We start from the raw sequence: 23,320 nt of genomic DNA on the forward strand, positions 1-23,320 counted from the left end.
GGAAAGAGAAAGTGGCATCTGTTGGAGAACCTTTCAAGAAGGGGCAGAAGAGTTTGGATTTGATATTTTATGCCAAGGAGATACTGTCCTCTTCAGCTAGAGGGTGATAGCAAAATGCCTAGAAGTTATTTAGCCAAAGTCAAGGGAACAAATTCTGATGATGTGCTTATGATATTTGGTGTTTACTTTTTAGAAGATAAAACAAAAGTTAGAGAAAGATAGGCCAGTTGTTTTAGCTAAACAACAGAAAATTTAGTATTGTTCTGCAATGGGCAGCATGATCAGTCTGATACTTTTATTCGATTAGTTAAGGCAAATTTTGTTGCTGTTAATATATTCATAATTTATATCATTTAACTATGATTTTTATTTTAGCTCTTTGCAGTACAGGAAAACATTAGAGAAGGCCATAAGATTATAAACAACAACAAAAAAGTCCCCTACAAACACTTTTGCAATTTATAATTTATTTATTTTACATGAAGGTATCCACTGTAATAAATATAGAATAACCTCTTCTGCTTTCTACTTTTTAAGTTCTGCTTCTCCAGAATGTGATTCTGAGACATATAAATGTTAGGTTAAAGAGAATAAAAGTACTTGATATTTTACAATATTTGAATAGTGTATTTCTAATAGATTATTTATGTACACAAAACATGAGGATTATTCATTTACTCAGTAACACTTAGTTGATTCAATATACATTTAAGACTGAAATGTTGATATGTTGAACATGAAAGGCTGTCTGCTAGGGATATACTTTCAGAGTTACCCACTACCCCCTATAGAGGCTTTAAACAGGTTAGATTCAGCTCCCAGCCAGAACTATTGCTTGATTGTAGAGTCAGAGCTAGAATTTCAGCCCCTAATTGCATTTTGGGCCTGGAGACCCATGATTGTACACAGCCCCTTTGGATGTTTAAGTTTTCATGTTCTTCCTGTTTCTTTTTTTTATGAAATGGGAGTTGGGTCATCTCTCCTGGGCAGAAAGATAAACTTTTTAAGGTAAGATCTCATATTTTATATAAAAATAAAATAAAAAGTAAAATGAATGATTGAACAGTACCAGGCATTCTTCATGTGTTATATCACATAACCCTCATGAGAGTCCTTTGACGCAAATGTTATTATACAAAGTTTAATGATTAAGAAATAATGTTGAGCATTTAAGCGATTTGCTTAAAGTAAAAAGCTAGAAAGCAAATGGGCAAAGGCAGATGCAGGAATACCTGTCTTTGATTTTGTTCTATCATCAGGCAGCAAACAACCGTTAACAGTCTGCTTACCCCTTTGTCTGTGAATAGTACAGTTAACTAAAAAACAACCAAAACCCATCCATCCTCACAAGGTGCCCACAGACGAGCACAGTGAGAGAAAGGCCTGAAGTTGATTATTTGAATAATTCAAGGGAATATTTTCTTTACTTCATTTCCCCTTTTAAGTTGTTTATATCCTTAAGGGGGGAAAAAATCAAGAAATAAAAGACAGAAAATTTCTGGCCTTGCTTTAGTCCCTTGTGAAATAAAGGAATCAATAAATGTTGATTGAATGTTGGATATATTTGCTGTACTCCACCAGAACTTAAGCATGTGATATAACACTGTAATTGGGAAGGAAGAAAGAAAATCAAGTCCAGTTGCTTTTTCAGATGTACAAGTCAGGCTACCCCAGTGCCTAGAGTGAACTGTTTCTGTCCTTTCAAGAAGAAAGAATCAAATAATTAAAATGTCCTATGTCTAACCAATGTACTGTATACTCGAAACTTATTAAAATAAATAAATAAATAAATTTAAATAAAAACTAAAACAAACAAACAAAAAAACATCCTGTGCAATTAACAGTATCATAAGAGTACCTCAATAGCTCTTTGAATTACAGTTACCTTCTCTCTCACTTCCAATAAGTTCACCCGATGATAAATGCAGCCACATAACCAAAGAGAATCAGATAATTTAGCTAAGGCTCAAAGGAGAGCCGTAAGTATAAACACATAATTAGAAAGTATTTTGCAGAGGAAGGGTTAAAATAGCAGGCTTTTTCAGCCTGAGGAAGAAAACACAGAGGGCTTTTGAAAGAGTATTTTTGAAAATTGTAAAAGACTTTGTGCAGTAGAAAGTTTACCAGCATGGGCCCATAGTGCATCAAAATCAGATGTGGAACTTTCCAAAAATACAGATGCTTAGTTTCCACCTCACCCCAGAGCTCCTGAATTAGAATTTCAGTGGGGGTAGAAGGTGGGTGGGGCTCAGACTCTAAGCTTTTTAAAAGCTTCCTGATGTTCCAGACTCACAGCTAGTGTTGGGAACAATTGCTCTTGTCACTTAGTCTCCCATCACGACTGATTAAGTATGTGGGTGTTTTTGACTTCTTATATTCCAGGGTCTCTCATCATAAAATGCTCAGTACAGCTTGTAGGCAGTGGTAATCAAGCTTTCCTAAAAGGAAGCTCATACTGTGTTCCAGGAGTGGTATTAGATCTTTTACACAGGATATTTTATTTCATTCTCAACATCCTTTTGAGAAAGATATCACCATCTCTATTTTACAAATGAAGAAAAGAAGCTCACGGGGCCTCAATGATTTGCCACACGTAATAAAACACAGTAACCAGGATTTAGATCCAAGACTGTTCAAAAGCTGCTCCGGAAAATGGATATAAAAATCTAAGGCAGATTGGAATAAAAACCAACCAGACCTAATGTTACTGATACCAGAATTGAGGAGGGAAAATTGAAATAATTGATAACTGACATAATTTACTGATTTCAATATTTGTTCTGACATAATTTACTGATTTCAATATTTGTTCAATAAACCATATACTCATTTACATTTATTTAGATACAGCCATGTAGTGGGTGGCACAGTCCAACACAAAGCAGTGGGGAAGGATTTGCTTTTTTTTTTTTTCTCGTAACACTTTGAATTTTATAGTCATTTTTTTTTTTCTTTTTTGAAATGGTGGCAGCATCTTCAATTTAAATGGTCAAATCTTGATCCCCAATGAAGTCTTCATCTTATTTTTCTTTTTATGTCATTTCATCTTGGTCTTGCTAATGCCACAGACTCCTCCTGTGCTTACTAGACTGATAATTTAATTTTAACATCTCTTGTTAGCTTGGGTGTCCCATATTGGTCTTCTTTTTTTTTATTAGGAGGTTGGACTACATGTTTAGACTTCCAAAAAAAGGTGAATTCATGCCAAGAGACTTCTTTTGACCTGGCTTCCATGTCTGCTACAGTCACCATTAGCTATTTTTTTATTACTCACATACACTCCATCTATAGAAATACACTGAGGAATAATCACTTTATATAATGCTTTTGATTAATTAACTCCATCTTTTGCAATTTTCTTGGGACTAAGGCCTATATACTATAACTGCTCTTGGATATACACTTTAGTGATATATTTATCCTATCAGTGCTGTGCTTTTTCTTAAAGGGTATGTTGGCATTATTGCTTTTAATATGCTTATCTATTAGTGAATTATTGAAGGCTGTGCTGTTTAGGTGTGGGAATTTGGCAATAAGTTTGGTTCTTGTTACCAGTTACAGTATTTAACTTTTTGACTATTGCAGTGTAGGTTCATATCCTACTCAATGTTCTTTTAGTTTTTGAGAGTTTTGCAATTTTAATTTTTAATATTCAGGCTTCAGGAACATAATATAGATTTTTGAAGAAATCCATCTGTAATAGTTGAGCTCTGCCTAGGGAGTTATTTTACATGGATTCTTAACTGAATTTTTAAGTATCTTATTTTTTCTCATAAGCCAAAGCTGAGGTCAATAATCACTTACACAGTTCAATTGTCCATATGTAGCTTCGAAAATAAATGTCTTTGTGTTCATAAACTTGGAAAGAAAAGCTGTAAGTTGTTGAAAAAAAGTCTGTTATAGACTCTTAAACAGAGACAGCTGCTGCTTTGTTTTTATTTTTGTTTTCTGACTGAAATTTACCTTCAGAAAGGAAAATGTGCATTTCAGGATAATATAATTCTGTTGATTCTGTTGCATATATGAGTGAGACTCAGGTCACTGTTCCAGAGACAATCAAAACAACTCAGGGATTCTAAATATTGTGGGGAAAAAAGTTAATTCTTTCACAAAACTGTGTGGGCATTCTAAAATGATTATCTTTAATAAATTATATGATTTTTATAGGGAGATATTGTTTTCTGGTATGAATACAGTATAATTCTTAAGATCTAAACTTTAATAGTTCTTTCATGGTTTGGGCAAGAAAAGCACATTTTGCTCATATCAGGTGTATATACTACATTAGATTCCTTTAATAATCCAATAATGCCAAACTGCTTCCTATTACTATTTGTTTATTTTTTTTAGATTCCACATATAATTGAGATTATGCAGTATGTGTTTTTCTCTAACTTATTTCACTAAGCATATTGCCCTCAAAGTTTATCTATCTTGCAAATGACAGGATTTCCTTTTTTTATACACCTCATACATATTATATATATATATATATATATATGTTAAATTATATTAAATTGAATTAAATATAATAATATATATAATATATATTAAATTAATTAAACAAGGAGGCTATTAGACTGAAGGGCTCTAATAACCTGGCAGGCTACATAAGCAAACCAAAATCTAAACCGTAAATGCCCAAATATTATGAAATTCAAAACTGAGGACAACCAATTACAAACAACCAACTAGGCTTTAAGCTATAGCAAATCAATAATTTCCTTATTCTTAAAAGTCTTTCTTTAGTATTTTAGTATTTCTTTTAGGGCAGATCTACTAGCAACAAATTCAATTTTTGTTTATCTGGGAATGCCTTAATTTATCCTTCATTTCTGAAGGATAGTTTTGCTGAGCATAAAATTCTTGGTTAAAATTCTTTTTCTACAGCATTTTGAATATTTTTAAATGCCTTCTGAAAAGTTAGCTGTTAATAATTTTTCTCTTACTGTGGTCATATTTCTTTCTTTATCTTTGTTATTTAACAGTTTGACTATGTGTCCATGTGTGGATTTCTTTGAATTTATCCTACTTGGAGTTTGTTATTTTGATGTATAGATTAATGTTTTTTTCATCAAATTTGGGAAGTTTCTGGCCATGTTTTATTTAGATATTATTTCCATACTTTCTCTCCTTCCTCTGGAACTCCCAGAATGTATATATTGGCATACTTGTTGGTGTTGTATGGTACTTTAATGCTCTGTTACTTGTATTCTTTTTTTTTCTTTCAGTTTCTCAGACTGGAAAATTTTAACTGACCACTATTCAAGTTTGCTGATTCATTCTTCTGCCAGCTTAAATCTATTTTTTCGTTATTCTAGCAAATGTTTTCTATAGTTATTATAATGTACAACTCAGAATTTTTATTTTGTTCCATTTTTATAATTTATATCTATTGGTATTGATATTCTCTATTTTTCTTTAACATCTATTCTCTTTAATTTTTAGACATGGTTCATTTAGTTATTTGAACATATTTTTAAAGTCTTTGTCTACTAAATTCAAAATTTGTATTTCTTGAGGGACAGTTTCTATTGATTGTTTCCTCTATTATGGGCCACAGTTTTCTGTATTGTAATTTTTGTTGAAAATTGGACACTTGAAATAACATAAAATGGTAACTCTGAAAATCAGATTTCTGTCTTCTCAGGGTTTTTGTTGTTGCTGCTGATGTTTGTTTAGTGACTTTCTTGGATTAATTCTGTCAAGTCTGAATTTTTTGTTTGTTTATTTGTTTTTGACCACTAAAGTGTCTGCTTGGTTAGCTTAATGGTTACTTTATGATTTGACAGAGATTTCCTTAAATACTTTGAAACAACAAGTCTCTTTATACCAGAGACTCTGTATGTTGAGACATGTCTTTAAGTTCTAGCAGTTTACATATTTGCCTTAGCCTTCACCACCTCCTTATACAGAGCTTCAAGTTAAACCAGCGGTGAGAGATTAGACTCTTTTCAGATCTTTCCTAAGTGTGCACACAGTCTTGCACACGTACGTGATCTTTTTGGTCCACAACCTATGTTGAAGCTTTTCAAAGACCCATGTATTTTTAGACATCCTTTTGTTTGCTCCTACTAGTATCACTGACTCTGGAAACTGTGATGGATGTTGAACAGCTGCAACATTAAACAATTGTTGCTGATTCATTTTAACAAACCTCTAGAGAGTAAAGCCTTTCCCACTGAGTGAGCTCTGCATCAGTCAAATAAAAACAAACCCTGTAAATGGGCCTTTTCAAGGAGGCTGCTGAACATGTTAAATCTTGAGAATTCTGTAGGTGTGAAAATGTTTGCCGTGCTCCAAACTCATTCATACCACTCCCCTCACCCGCACAGTGGTTCCTAGGCTGCTGTTTTTAAGATTAACCATTACTGTGAAGCTGCTAGTTTTCTCCCACAATGCTCACTATTTTAACAAAGATTCTGCTGATTTTCTGAAATATATTCTACACAGATTGTTATAAACCTTTGGTTAATTTTTAGAGTCCTGAAAAAGTTGAATTTGACATTTTTTTGTGAGTGTTTCAGAGATTTTTATATTTTTTCAGAAGTGCTTTTTCACATCTTTTTAAAAAGGTGGAGAATAAGTCATGTTCAAATTCAGTGTTAAGTTGAACCAATAAGCAGCTGAACTCAGATGAAGCAGATTGCTGCCACAGAGTTGACTGAAAAGTAACACAAAGTAGTTTTGAATTAAAAAAAGTAACAGAAAGTAGTTCTAGAAGGTACTTGGACCAGTTAGAGTTCTTGGACCATGAACAATGTGAATAATGTCTATTATTCTAATGGTTGTGATAGGATGAAACAAAGCTGTACGAGAAGGGAGATGAGTTCAGAGGCAGCAGCAATAATCTAAATGTGTGATGCTGAAGCCTCGCTTAACTTGGCAGCTACGGATGTAGAAATACAAGGGTGAATCAATCATGAGACTTGGTGATAGACTGGATATGAGGAATAAAGGAATAGAGGAGTTTCAAAAGATATGAATGTTGCTGCTATGCTTTGCAGATAATGTAAAAGCAGACATGTGGGAAATTTTTATTTTGATATCTTAGAGATTCCTTCATTTAACAGTGCTCTTCTTAAGCTCTTTGGAGACATGTGATCATAAAGATTAAATAAATAGGTGTTGGTTATTAAAGCCAGGATTTTATGCTATCAAAAGCTAAATATCAACAAGCCTCCTAAATCACATTAATTTAGAAAAAGAAGAAGAAAAGGAAAATTTTTTTTAAGTCTGAAGTTATGCCAAGATTTTTGTGTTAATTTTCTGACGTGATTCTCTGAGAAAGCAAATAAGAATGCTATGGTTTTGTATTAATGGGATTTAATTATTGTGTGTAGAAACTGTAGTTTCTCAACCTTGAATGTGTATTCATAGTGTATCTTCCATAAATAAAAGAGTCCTGGGTTCAAACACTGCTTATTACTTAGAACACAATGTTTTTCTATCAGCATGTGGATTCATAATTATTTTTCAAATATTTTCTCTCTTTTATTTTTCCATAGTCTTTGAGAAGAGAATGCAATATAAGAAAAATGAGGTGATTATCAGTGAGATGTTTACCTTAATTCATGTAATTGAGAAATGTTAATTCTTATGTGGGATCAAAGTCAGATTTCTGAACTCTTCCTAACCTACAAACATTTCTCATTCAATTGTTTACTTCTGTATGTAATTCTAACTAGGCTGAACCTGGAGACAGCAGTACATATTTCCACATTGCCATTCCACCATAATCTTCAGCATTTTAATAAATTATAATATTCATCAATGTTTGTTCTTTTCAAGGCATTAAATCACAGATTTGTATCTTTTACCTTTATTTAAAAGCTAAAACAACAAGACTCAATTATGGTATTATCTTTCTTGTCTCTGGGCTTTGAGAAGTATATGATTATAAAAGTTTTCTTATAATTCATGTTTCTGTTAAGATAGCACAGGAATGGGAAGGCTTTGAGAGGCCATTCAGGTTGTTTTCCCTATTAAGACTTAATTTTTCTTGACCTTGATTATTTACGTTATTTATTCATACTTTTGTTATTTCATTAACTTAACCATTTAATATAAATAAACAATTTAAGAGAAGCCATTCTGGGCAAGAATTGTACTGTGTCGTATTCTATGAAGCATACAAAGAAGCACTGTATGTATCATTTGCCCTCTAGGAAGAAGAAGTAGCTAAAAATAAAAATATTAGTATGATTATAGGGCCTGGAAGTCTAGTGTGTTATGAAATATTCAACTATCGATACAGAATATTAATGTTGTTTTTGGATTCAGAGAAGAAAGAAAGCCATGTGGCAAGAGTAGTTTTTAAATGCTTCATTGACTAAGCAGAATTTGTGATTGGTTGTGGGGAAAAAAGGAGAATTTCTATAGGCCGAGAAGAGCCCCCCTGATCCTCAGAAGGAATAGCAACAGCATAAGCAAAAAGATCTTCAGGAGAAATAGCTATAGCATAAGCAAAAAGACATTCAGGGCTGGGGCTACTGAGTACATCAGCAGAGGATTTGTATTAATGGGGTTTAATAGTGTTATCTTTGGGGAGGCATCAGAAGCTTTAAACAATAGAATAATTATTAAAAAGTTCATAGTTTTATTCAACAAATATTTTTTGGATAATTACTTGTCCTCTGATAATACTATAATGGGGCTATAATACCTGCTTTTTAGGAATGGTATGAAGCTATAGATCTCAAACTGGGCCACTTTATGGAGGTAGTGTAATGGGCTTGCAGCTTCATGTGGGCATCAAGCCTTGTCTATAGATTATATAAATAAAAATAGGTCTTTCATATCCATATCCATATTTAGTATTTTCAAATGTGCCTCAGTTTTGCTATGATTAATAAAGTAGATATTTATTTTTGCTTTTTTTGCTCGTGTATTTTGTTTTTCAAGCAACAGATCTAAAAAGTATAACTTACCTATTGGAGTTGGGTAGGGAAGGTAGGATTCTTTCTCTGCATCAATTTTCATGTAGAGAGACATTGATTAGTTTAACTGAGCATTTCTCTGCTCCTACTCACTCCTCAGGGGAGTTAATTGATTTGTAAATTTGAGAGCAGAAACTGAGCATGTGTCACCAATTTGCTTTGTGATCTTCTCACCTGCAGAGAGAATGAGTCATTAAATTTAGTAATAAAGAATCAGCTTAGGCTTGGGAGTCCTGAAGCTAGTACTCTCTATCTAATTCTGGGATATAGTAGTAGGTAGCCTATATTGCCTTTCACCTAATCTACATTCTCCAGTATCTGCTCTGTCACTAACCTAGTTGACATTTTAATCTATTTGCCTAAACCTTTTTTTTTTAATCTGTGGCTAATTACTCTCTCTGGGCCAAATCTGACTCATTGCAGGCCATATCTAGCCAAGCTTTTCCATTTACGTGTTGTATGTAGCTTTACTGCTGCAACAGCAGCAACAAGTAGTTGTAACAGAGATTATATGGACTGAAAAGTCTAAAATATTTACTATCTGGCCCTTTACAGAAAAGATTTGTCAGCCCTTGGATTCTCATTTATAATTTGGGCAGGGAAGTCATTTATTGTATTCTCTAAATTCCCAACATTATCATAGAAAGATTTGTTAAAATTTTTACTTTAAAAACATGGTTATTATTCAAAATGGTAGAAATCCTTGGTGTAAAAATGACATGGATTTAGGGATGGGAGTTTGGAGGGTATTCAAGTAACATACGTATAAGCCAAGGGAATTAGAACTAGTCTGGTAGTTATAGAAAAGTAATACTGGGTTTAGTAACTGTTACGAAGTACAAATTTTATAGAAGTTGATGACTACTACTTTACAGTAACAATAAGCATGATGGAACAAGAGAAAGCAAAATGTCTTTAAGAGTTCAAGCCTAGGTGACTGGGTGAATATCCGGGGAACAGTTTACAATGTATTTCTCACTCTTCCTGTCTGCCTTGCCTCTGGCCCTTCAAGTCACACATTCACTAACATCAGCATCAAAGGTCCATGCCTAGTTACAATAGTCACTTAGGACCACTCACTATTACCAACCCTGAAGTTTTGTCTTTGCAACTTCAATATCGACCCAACATTTTGTTTTTACAAACTTGATGATGTCTTTGGTCTTTCCAATATTTAAGTTAAATCTCAGTATTTTTTAAAAATAATTTTTTATTTTTCAATTACAGTTGACATATAATATTATATTAGTTTCAGGTGTACAACCTAGTGTATGGCATTTATATAACTTATGAAGTGATCCCCCTGCTAAACCTAGTATCCATCTGACACCATACTTAGTTATTACAATATTATTTTCTATATTTCTTATGCTGTACTTTATTTCCCCATGACTGTTTTCTAACCATCAATTTGTCCTTCTTAATCCTTTTCCCTTTTTCATCCATGCCCCAACCTCTCCCCAATCTGTAAACCATCAAAATGTTCTCAGTGTCTATGAGATTGTTTCTTTTTTGTTCATTTATTTTGTTTTGTTTGTTAGTTTTTTAGATTCCACATATAAATTAAATGATATGGTATTTGTCTTTCTCTGATTTATTTTACTTAGCACAATACCTTCTAGGTTCATTCACATTGTTGCAGATGACAAGATTTCATTTTATTATGGCTGAATAATATTTCATTATATTTAGTACCACTTGTTTAGTCATTCATTTGGTGATGGACACTTAGGTTGCTTCCATATTTTGACTATTGTAAATAATGCTGCAATGAAAATATGATACCCATGTCCCTTTGATGTAGTGTTTGGATTTCTTTGGATAAACACCCAGAAGTGGAATTGCTGGGTCCTTCTTTGTCTCTAGTTATAGCCTGTTTTAAAGTCTATTTGTCTAGTATAAGAATGCCAGCTCAGTTTTTTTCTTTTTTTCTTTTGCATTTGTATTTTCATAAAATGTCTTTTTCCTTCTCTTTCAGTCTGTGTGTATCTTTTGATATGATGCAAGTCTCTTACAGGCAGCATATTCAAGGATCTTGTTTTCTTATCCATTAAGCCACCCTATGTCTTTTGATTGGAGCATTTAATCTACTTACATTTAAAGTAATTGTTACTAGATATGTAGTTATTGTCATTTTATTATTCATAGTTTCGATTTTTCTTCTTCTTCTTAAAGAAATCCTTTGAACATTTCTTATACTGGTTTGGTTGTGATGAACTCCTTCAGCTTTTTCTTGTCTGGGAAGCTCTTTATCTGTTTTTTGATAGATGGTAGCTTTGCTGGGTAGAGTAATCTTGATTGTAGGTCATTGCTTTTCATCACTTTGACTATGTCATGCCAGTCCCTTCTGGCCTGAAAAATTTCTGTTGAGAAATCAGCTAACAGTCTTATGCGAGCTCTCTTATAGAAAACGAAATGCTTTTCTCTTGCTGCTTTTAAGATTCTCTCTTTGTTTTTAACCTCTGACATTTAAATTATGATGTGTCTTAGTGTGGGCCTGTTTGAGTTCACCTTGTTTTAGACTCTCTGTGCTTCCTGGGCCTGTATGTCTATTTTCTTCACCAGGTTAGGGAAGTTTTCTGTCATTAGTTCTTGAAATAGGTTTTCAATTCCTTGCTAACTCTACTCTTCCCTTCCCTTCTCTTTCCGATACCCCTATGATACAAATGTTGGTATGCTTGTTGTTGACCCAGAGGCCCCTAAAACTATCCTCCTTTTTTTTAGATTCTTTTTTCTTGTTGCTGTTCTGACTGGGTGTTTTCTGCTACTTTCTCTTCCAAATTGCTGACTTGACCCTCTGCTTCATCTAATCTACTGTTGATTCCTTGTACTGTATTCTTTATTTCATTATTGTATTCTTTATTTCTGACTGGTTCTTTTTTGTTTTCTCTCTCCATTTCTGTTTTCCATCTCTTTTTTAAAGTTCTCACTGAGCTCATCTACTTTTCCACTTAAATTAATTGAGCATCTTTATAACCAATATTTTGAACTTTGCATCTGGTAGATTGCTTGTCTCCATTTTGTTTAGTCCTTTTTCTGGAGTTTTGTTCTCTTCTTGCGTTTGAGACATATTTCTTTGTCTCCCCATTTTGGCTCCCTCCCTGTGTTTCTTTTTACTTATTAGGTAGAGCTGCTTATTTACTTATTTGGTAGAGTGACCTTATATAGTAGGTGTCCTGTGTGACCTGAGGTGGGTGCTCCAGGTTTGTCCCTTGTGTGGCTTGTATTGCCTTTCCTTTGTAGTTGAGTTTTCGTTGCTGTTTATACATCAATGGGAGGGATTGACCCTCAGGCTGATTGATTGTGAGGACTGGCTGTGACTACAGTGGAGGAGCTATGGTGCAGGGGCTGACCCCATGGAGTAGGATTCACTTTAGCAGGGCTCTGGTGCCTCCTGAGTCTGCTCATTGAGTGTGTTGTTTGTGGAGGTGGTTGGGTGGTGCTTTGGTATAGTCTAAAGTTGATCGATGGGCGTGTTAGTTCTGGGGCCTCTTGGAAGGGGCTCTGTTGCAGGCCAAGTACACTTGTTGCCTATTCCCTGCCTTAGGACCACTTGATATGAGCTACAAAGTAATCTGCAGATGGTTGCCACTTATGCTGGGCTGGGAGCTTCCTGGGAGAGGCTAAACTGTAAATTGAGACTGGCTGATGGTAGTGCCAAACTTGGGGCTGCTTAGCAAGAGGTATGGGGCATGCATGCAATGGAGGCCCGTTGCTGCTTGTTTGGGGTTTGTGAACATTTGAGAGATTTTAGGAAAGTCCATAGCATGAGCCAAGACAAGCTATTTGTATGGAAAAGCCACTGGAAGCAACTTGGGTGGACCCACAAGTTGGGTAGGTTGGGGTCTCAGAAAGTCACCAGGGCAGAGTGAGCAGTGTTGGTTAGGTTGAGGAGAGTCAGATATGACATCTACCTGTGTGTGCAGGCTGGATGGAGGGAGTGCTCAACAAAGGAACGATGGCTTTTGCCAGTACTTCTGTCTGGGAGAAAGTTGCCTCTCTAGCCCTTGCCCTGAATCAAGACAATTCAGTTCCTCCCTGTATGTCCTCAGTGCCTTTCAAGTTTTTGTCCCAGCTCTGGAGCTCAGAGTGAGTGAGTCCATCTGTGAGCAAGGTCATGCACAGGCTCTTTAGGAGGAACGCCTGGCACAAGCTCTCCTCCATCTCACTCAGCCACAGTCTCCGCTGGTTTTCACAGCCAGAAATTGTGGGGGCTTCTCCTCCTAAGCTGGGGTCCTGTTGTGGGGCTATGACCCCTCGATCCTCAGTGGAAACTTCCATGGCCAAGATATCTCTCGATTTTCAACCTCCTCATGTAGGTGTGGGGCCAACCCATCCTGCTCAGCCCCTCCTACCAGTCTTGACCTTGTTTAATTGTATGTCCTTAATTGTAGGACTTCTGTTCAGCTATATACTTCAGATGATTTTCAGTGATGGTTGTTCTGTAGTTTAGTTTTAATTTTGATGTGGTCATGACAGGAGGCAAGCACAGCACTACCTACTCCTCCATCTTGACCGGATCACTATTTTTCTAATAGATTCGATTTATCTCCTGATTTCCTGTATCTAGCCATGAAGCCTGTTTATTTATTTATGATAGAATATTCAAGTTTTAAGTGTATTTGTTCAGTGCGACTCCATTTTTCTAATAATTTGTTTTCTGCCTCTTTCTAATAAAAAATATGAAATGTTAAGCTCCTCACATAGTAAAAAAATCCTTTCATATAAACAATCTTGTTTTTTTTTCTTTTCTTTTCTTTTTTGCTTCTCATTTTGACTATAATTAGTGCTTCCAAGACAATGCATTCCTTAGTCTTTTAGCCTCGATTGTTTCACATGATGCAGTTTTCCTCTTTGTCATCTTGTTATTGGTGAATTACATTTTATTTCTTTTGACTTTTTATGTTGATTATCTATGTCTTTTCTTGAGGATTCATGTTAACCTTATCCCTTTTTAGTTTCGCTTAGCATTTGGCATATTTTCAGTTGCATTTGTGTTATTTATTAAGGAGATTATTTCTGGGATTTTACCATCTTTAATTTCACCTGGGGTATGCAAATTTCACACAATAGTACTAGAAATAAAAATCAAAGTTCATTTATATTTGAAATGGTATCATCACCTTCCTCGGGTGGCATTTAGACCCATGGAATTTTTTTTTCTGAAAATAAAATATATATGTAGATTTTTTTAAAAAGCAAGCAAAACAAAAGAGAATTTTGTCCTATTCCCCAATGTTGATCACCAAGCTTTTACTCATTCTTTTAAAAATATTCCATGCATATATTATGCATGTATATACTTTCATTTTGCACATATGTGAACATACATTATGCATTGTTTTTTCTGTTTGTTTTGGCTCACCATATTAGTGCCTACAAATGTATCTCAGTTTTATTTTTTGAATGACTAAATAGTAATATTGGCTACATTTATTGAACATTTAGAAACTTAGGCATTACATGAAGCATTTTATAAAATTCCTTTCAATTTATTTCATTAATTTTGTTATTTCATTCACATCCACCAACAAACCTTTGAAATAGATATTGTTAGTATTCTAATCTTGCAGATGAGGAAACTGAGTTTTTGCCCAGTTTGCAACTTTGCTAAAAACAGCAGAGCTAGAATTATGACTTTAACTCTTTAACTATTATATTTTCTAAATATACTTCACCAACCATTTCCGTCAATATGACCCAGTATGCTTGTAAAACATAGATCTTCAGGTTCACTCTCAGAGATTCTTATTTAGTAAAAATGTGGGGGAGAGTCACAAATATGAATTATTAAATCATCCAATTGTTTAGTGCGAAAATCATCCAAGTATGTAGTGCGAAACCTGCAGACCTCTGCATTATACTGCATTGCCTCTTTATGAATATTTATTTATTAACAGTTCCTTAATGATGAATCAAAAAATCATTCTCAGTCCTGTAATCTTATAAACAATGCCCTAGTACAAATTCTTACATGTACATTTTATTTATATTTGTGAGTTTAATTGTAGGCAGGATTTCTAGAAGTAGAATTTCTGGGTAAAAGAGTATGTGCATTTAAAATTTTGATACACTTTTCAGGATTTTATCAAGAATAGAGATAATCCTCTTTTTCTGGCTAGTCCCTGGTTAATTATTAGTTATTTTCCAAGGAATAAAGATTTTAGAACACTAAAGAGATTAGTCAAAACTTTTTTCAACCATTTCCTTTTGTTCATTTGTTTGGTTTTTACTCTGTGTTAGTTTGCTAGGGCTGCCTTAAGAAGTACTCCAAACTGGGTGGCATAACCAACAGAAATGTATCGTCCAAACAGTTCTGGAGACCAGAAGTCCAAATTAAAGGTGTATGTAAGGTTGATTTCTTCTAAGGGCTTTGGGAGAGTATCTCTTTCATGCTTTACCCTAGCTTCATGTGATTTACTGGCAATCTTTGGCATCCTTGCCTTATGGCAGCATAACTCCAGTCTTCACATGGAGTTCTCCTTGTGTATGTCTGTCTCCAAATTTCTCCCTCTTTATTGGGACACCAGTTATTGGATTAGTGGCTCACCTTTATAACTTCATCTTAATTTAACTAATTACATTTGCAATGACCTTATTTCCAAACAAGATCACATTCCGAGGTAGCGGGGATAGGATTTTGACACATGAATTTTGGGGAGACACAACTCAAACCATAACATACACAAAATAATATTCTTAGATAATATTGACACTGTTTTTTAGCACTTTGCTGGTGAGATTTCTGCCATAGTTTCAAATGTTTAATTGATACCTCCAACTTTGAAGTGACCGATCATGAGAGGCTTAACTAAGAATCAGGCTCCATGAACATTAATTGGTAACACTTTCCGAAAGGGGACGGTATCCTGATATCCATTTACTACTCAGATAATTGAAATTGCTAAGATCTGATTACAACTTTTCTCATTCATGACACTAAGAGGCAAGCTTCCCTCTACTTACCCTCCCCTCATTTAATTATTTAACAAATGTTAGAAGTAGCAAGTGTGCATAATTTTATAGAAAGCAAGAGTGCTGATTATGCAATGCATATAAGTGGTGCCTTACAGTACCAAGCTCCAAGAATAATAATGGCAGTTTACCAAACCTTTCTGTTTCCAGGTGAAAGAATAAAAATTTTAACATGACAAAGGTCTAAAAGCAGCTATCTAAAGATCTGCTTTCTAAAGGTTTTCTTTAACAATTGACAAATTAGCCTGAAAGAGGCTTATATCAATTCACACTTCAACTAATGGTACCCATTCTTCCAAACCCTAACACTGTGTTTTATCTACAGAAACTTGGTCAAGAATGGTATATCATGTGTTATTTTAATTTACATATATTTAATTATAAATGAGATCAAGCATCTGTTCATGTAAGAATTTCTAGTTATTTATCATGAACTGCTCCTATCATTTGCTCACTTTTCCCCTTAGGTTAATGTTCCCTCATCTTAATTTATAATTTTCTCTATATAATAAAGATACTAGCCCTTTGTCATATGTGTCAAAGAATTTTTCCAAATCTGTCATTTTTCTCTTGATATTTAATATCTTAATGGCTTTATAGAAATTTAATATTTATGTGTACTCAAATTCATCAATCATTTTCTCTACAGCTCTGGTTATGTGTCTTATTATAGCTCCTGTTCAAAGGTCATTGCGAATTTAAGATTATTATTACGAGTGTATTTATTTATTATTTAAATATTTATCTGGAATTTACTTTGATGTAAGGAATGAAGTATTAATCCAGCTTTATTATTTCTTTCCAAATGACAAGTAGTTATGTCACTGGCAATTATTACATAATCCACTGTTTCTCTACTAATTCGAAATACCACTTTCATAATATAATAAATTTCCACAAGCATTGAAGCTTTTAAAAAATTCTCTTGCCTATTCTATTGCCTTTCAATGATTACATCAGAGCCATTTAAAATTTACTTAAATATCCGATAAAGGTTCGGTCTCCACCTCCTCCATTACTTTTCTCTTTTAAGACTGATACCTGGCTATTGCATACATTTATTTTTCCAAGTGCACTTTAGGATTACTTGTCAAGATCCAAGATGGAGTGGGAGGGAAACTGTTGCAATACTACTGTATTAAATTTAAGATTAAGTAAAAGTGAAAAAAATCACTATTTTTAAAACATTGAGTCATATCATAATATAACAAGGTGTATTTTTCCATTGGAGTCCAACTTTCATGTCCCTTATTCAGCCTTTAATAGTTTTCGTTGCCTCCCTATGTGATGCCTTCCGCTAGTGTTGCTATATTAGTTTTCCATTGCTACAGTAACTTATTACCACAATAACGCTTTTATTATTTTATAGTTCTGGAAGTCCAAGATGGTCCCACCAAGCTAAATATAAAGTGTTGGTAGAGCCACATTCCTTTCTGGAGTCTCTAGGGAAGAATCTATTTTCTTGCATTTTCTAGCTTCTGTGAACTACACTCATTCTTTGGCTGATGGCTGTCTTCCATCTTCAAAGCCAGCAATGGCCAGTCATCAAATCTCTGATGTATCATCTGACACTGATGCTCCTTTCCTCTTTCACTTATAACTGGATAATCCAGGATAATCTCCTCATCTCAAGATCCCTAACATAATAACATCTGCAAAGTCCCTTTTGCCATGTGACATAATATATTCATAGGTGCCGGGATTAGGACATGGACATCTTTGAGAGGCCATCATTCCTCTTACCACCATTAATGCTGCTTTCCCTAAGACTGTCTTGCTGTCGCTCATTCTTCCCTCCCACTGAAAGTCTCTCATTATTTCCCTTTTTTAAAAAATTATTTTATATTTTATTGTAGTCTTTTGTATTTAAATGCCATTGTAAGTCTTAAGGGTATACTTTTCTTGATATTGCAAGACATGTCAGAGCAGTAAGACCACTTGCAAAAGCTTTCACTTATTTTGAGTCATTTAGAATTGCGAGTCATCTCTAACTTCAAAAGAGTCATAAACCCACACTCCCTTGTGTTAACATTACTTTTCTCATTATTGGAAAAAGAATTTAGGAAACTGAAAGTATGTAGTAGCTTATGTCATAAACTAACACAGTACTTCTATTCTCATTGTCTTACTTACCTGCCATCTTAAAACCCATCTAAGTCAAACCACTATCTTCTGTTCCGAGGAGGTACCTTGTATTGATCACACTAGGCTTATTAGATTTAGCCTGCCACTGATGTTTTCAAGCTTTTATAGGAACACAGCGTAAACATATTATATAGACTTTTAATTGCTAATGTTTAGTTTCCTTGCGGGGACCATACTGTTCTATTAATTTATTTCAGTGCTTTCAGCATGCATCTTTTTGAAGAAGTACTATTTGATCCACACATTGCACAATCAACTATAGCAGATAGGATGAAGCCAACTAAGACTAGCTTTAAGGATAGACATTCCTTTAGGAGCTGTGAAGTTAGGCAGTCAGGGCCTTAGGAGCCTATTTAGGATTCAGGGACAAGGTTATTATTCCCTCAGAAGACAGCTAGCAAAGACCGAGGCAGAGAGCATAGTCTTAGGCATACTACTATTTAAAAAAAAAAAAAAAATCAAGCAGAGGAGCAAGTCTGGGATCCTCAAACCAGGCATTAGAATAAAGATAGAGGCTAAATATCAAGAAGAAAGCAAAAACTGCTCTCCAAATTAGAGCCCAATTTTGCTAGACTCGGTACAATGCAGCCTTGAAGGTGAGTCAGATTGTTGGGCCACAGTATTTTAAATTCCTTTGGTCCATTACCAGGATTTACCATCAAGAGTATATTGGCACTTAAACTTTGGACCAGAATCCAGGTTTCCCACTGTAAGGAAGAGACCTTGCAAAGGCTATGAAGTTAGCAGGAATAGATAGTAATCAAAAGTTTGCAGAGTTTCTTCTTTCCCTTAGTTCTGTCAATAAAGATCTTGTCATGGCCCTTTTTATCTGTGATACAATAGCATGAACACCATATTTCCTGTCATAAGACCTAGGCTGGAGCACTGAAATTTCCACTAACCAGATGTTTAATATTGGATGAATCACTGAATTATTCTAAACCTTAGATTTTGGATGGGAATAATAGTAACATTGGTAGAATTACTGTGAGGCTAAATAAGAATTATCTGGGTAAATGAAATACTATTTGCTTTGCAGACTATAAAACACTTCACAAGTAGAAATTGCTATTCTTCTTACAGTGATTTGAATCTATGATAGTTTTTGAATGATTGTTTCTGATTCATTCATTTGACAAATTTTATTAAGCTCATACTATGTGAAAAAGATGGCGGTGGTTCTTGCCTTTGGTTCTTTAATTCTAGTGGAGGATGCAGGCTTTAAAATCTAACTGAAATATTAATCATTTTATGTATTTTTTTTAGCATATATTTATGGAGTCCTATTATGAACATGGCACTTTGCTAGGTGCTAGACAAACAGGTCTGTAGAAATCTTACCTTATTGATTAATAGGATTCTGTTTAACCTTTGGTTTATTCTTCTAGATCTTGTTATTTTAATGAGCTTATTATCTGGATTATTAATGCATTTAATAATCATTAAATTATTCAGCCTAGGTATTCTGAGATATTATGAGAGATATTTAATATGTTAAATGTTTAAAAAGAATTAACATATTCTATGACTAGAGCATGTTATGATTCTCTCAAAGTTATGAAGAAATGAAATGAGTTTATTTTGACATGACTTACTATTAGTAATCTTATGCTAGTATTTGAAAGTGAATTAATTAGAAGAGGAGCAAGATTAAAGACAAGGAGACTAGTTTGGAAGTTTTTCTAGCAGTTCAAGTGAGATACAGTGGTGACCCAGAGTAGGGTGGTAGCAGGGGCAGAGAAAAATGAACATGTTTGAGATATAATTCAATGATGAAGTATGGGACTCGTGGATTAACTTGGCAGGACATTGAGGAAGGATGAGAATTGAAGAATAGCCTTCAGGTTGTCTGAGTGGCTGGTGTATGGAAGTACTGATTACTGACAAGAAACAAAGGAGAGGGAATGATTTGAGGAGTTGACAAAGTGTCAAAATTAAAAAAAAAAAATAAACATGGGGATAATCATGAATGCTTTAACAAAGATGAATACAAGGAGAGACTTATCCTTCCAGACAGTGAAATTAATTTGAAGGCTTTAGTAATCAAAACAATGTGATTCTGATACTATAATAGGCTGACATACGGAACCAATTAGAAAATCCAGAAACAAATTCAATTATATGTAAACATAGGGTGTGTATTTATTGTCACAGAATTCTTTTCAAAAGAAATAGTTGATCACGTAAACACATATAAATGCATAAGAATGTTCCCTTAAAGCAAAACATTAGAATTCCAGTACAATAGGATTAACTATATCTATGACCATGTGTATATTGGAACTTAGTCTTATATATATTTGTCATTTAAAAATATATTTGTCACTGAAACTTGTTCACTAGGCATTCTTTAAAGTAAATATCAAATTAGAAAACATTACCTATAATATCTTTACATATTTATACATAATATCTTCATATAAAATTTACAGAAAATTCCTCGAACCTTCATCCAACTTTGATTGGAAAAATATAATGCCCTTCTCAAGATTTCTATAGATTCCACAGGGCATCCAATCTCAGTTCTCACGATCACCTCTTGCTGCAAATTTTTGTCCATGCAGTACTCTTGGTTTCATTAAGTTATCTCAGTTAGTGGCTATACTTGACTCTCTGCTCCATGACTACTGGAATAGGTAACATACCTAGCTTATTCGTACAAAGAGACTTTATTTAGGAATATTTATAACATTATTTATAATAACAAAACACCTGAGAAATGTTTAAAAGTCCACTGTCATAAGGATCTGTAAATGAACTGTGGTATACTTTTATAGTGGATTCTTGGGGGGAAAATAAATGAAACTCAGACACAAAATATAATATTGATTGACTTCCATCATAGAAGAATGAGAGCATTTTATACTATACTTATGAAATTCAAAATCATGTAAAACAATTTTTTATGAATACACACACACACACACACATATGTATGTATAGTTAAATTTTGGCAATAATACAGGTAATTATAAACACAAAGTTCAGAACAGGATTTAGCCCTGGTTGGCGAGGGCAGGGGTGGAGTCGGAAAGGAGAACATGGCCGGGAAGGGTCAGTGCTAATGCTCTGTCTCTTAAACAGAGAAGTGGACACACACAGATTCATTTTATTATCTCACATATCCATCCTCTTTCGAGGGATTCTTGTCAGGTATTTTGTAGAATGCTCCTCTTTTTTTGACAATATGAAATATCTGACCACAAAGGCATAGTTTCAATACCTTTGTTTTACCATCTCCCTTCCTAGGGCTCTCACTTTCTGTAAAGAAACCGTGGACTGCAGACTTCTCTGTTCCAGTGAGAAATGATGGCCTTCTCTTAGGAAGCAAAAGAGGGTGCATTTCATTGTTGTTTAAAATATTGTTTCTCATCTTTGCACATACCCACATGTCCACACATACATTTACAGAGGGAAGTGATCAGGGATGAGAGATGATGTCACCAAAATGTTATTAGCAGTTATCTGAGCATGCTGGGTTCAATGTGAACTTTCTTCCTCTTTCTTTATTTTTTCTAATATTTCTCTCATAAATGAAAATACTTCCTTTTTAAGGAAAAAGCAAATTAACTCATCCATGTGGTTATATTTCAGAGTATTTTCAAGGCCTTTAAAGTCATCATAATTCTTTATAAACACTATAGAGTTCCAACCTAACCAAATCCATGAAGAATGGGGTTGTTCTAACTAATCTAATTTTAAGATGAACTAGGGTTTATGCCAGAAACTCTTTTTTTCATGTTCTTTACAATCTTATTGTTGTCATCTTAATTTTTTCACTTTTGATGTACAAAGTGATAAACAATAACAGTAAAATAATAATAATAATAATGAAGCTGAAAAACAAATAAATTTACACCTTAAAAAGGCATAATCATTTCTCTAACTGGTAGTTAGATTTGTTTAAAAAAGACATTAGAGACTGTTCAGTTGATCATTAAATATTTACTGAGCACCCACTATGTGGCAGGATCTATATTAGCTTCTGGGGATCAACTGGTGAGTGAGAAAAATCCCAGCCTTCATAGAGTTTACAGAGATCTGGTGCATTCACTGTATGATGTGTTTTATTCATAATTTTATCTATAGATAGTTCTGCTGAAAGATTTACATTGCTTTCTGGTGCTATTTTTTAGCTAATTGATATATTAGTGAATTTTTATTTTAAAAGATAACCAATACTATTAACTCTTAAAAAATTATTTTTTGTATTGACCCAAATTTGCACTCCTTGACTTATAAACATTGGTCTTTTTTTTTCTGCCTTTAAGAACTTTAGAATAAATCTACCATAACAACCTCTCCCCTTCCCCACTTTGTGGGCTAGTTCTTGTGGGGTAGCCTCTCAAATAGAACGAGAATACTGTTATGCTTCTTCTCTGGGACACAGCACTACAGTTCCTTTAATCATTTCTTCTCTGACATGGTTTTTAAATTATATACCATCCTGATTGCTTTCCTCTAGACACTTTCTATTTTGTCACCCTTTGTTGTTAAAAATAAATTACTCCCAATTTTCTGCTTTCAATAGAATAGAGTGAACATAATTGACTCTTTGATGTGTGAGAGTCTAGTATGATCTGAAAGCAATTACACTGACCTTGAATACTTATTATCTGTACTGTAAATATCATTATAGGAAAATATAGGAGCTTGTACTAAATCTTTACTAACCCTTGGATTTCTTGGAAGATTTTTTGAAAATTAGTTTATTTTTTTCTGTCTTTTTCTTTTGATAATGAATTATATTTTATAAAGATAACAAATATCAGAAACAAAACATGATTACTTGTGAAATTCATCTTACAGATAATCTGTTTTTCTTCTCTAATAAACTGTGAACTTTCTGAGGGCCAAGATCATGTCTTATTAGTTTTAAAACAAGCTCCAGCATTTAATATAGTCCTAGATATATGTGACAATGCACCATAAATATTTGTTGACCAATTTAATGCCTGTACAAAAAATTAAGATCTCGTAAAATGAAATAAATTCCAATTTTTAGAATATAACTAAGAATCAGTAATATAGAATTGGACCTTAATTTTATCTCAACCTGAAAAAAATAACCTTAGTATATTAGTTAAATGTATTCACAAAGAAAAATACTAGTTGTAGTGTTGGTAATACTTTGGCAGAAAACCCAATTAGCAACGGTTCAAACAATAAGAACTTCATTATTTACTTAAGAAGCCTGGAGAAACCGGTCCTGGGAATATTTGAATATCTCAGTGATATCATCAAAGTCCCAGTCTCTTTTT

The 23,320-nt window shown here is 33.9% G+C and overlaps 1 protein-coding gene across 7 annotated transcripts in view; it reads left to right on the forward strand.

The window, feature by feature from the left end:
* ANKS1B (ankyrin repeat and sterile alpha motif domain containing 1B) overlaps positions 1-23,320 on the forward strand; it is an 831,972-nt gene that overhangs the window by 250,324 nt on the left and 558,328 nt on the right. The gene's annotated exons all lie outside the window — the stretch shown is intronic.

This window comes from Pteropus alecto, unplaced genomic scaffold (assembly GCF_000325575.1).
Source record: "Pteropus alecto unplaced genomic scaffold, ASM32557v1 scaffold94, whole genome shotgun sequence".
Classification (NCBI taxonomy): Eukaryota; Metazoa; Chordata; class Mammalia; order Chiroptera; family Pteropodidae; genus Pteropus; species Pteropus alecto.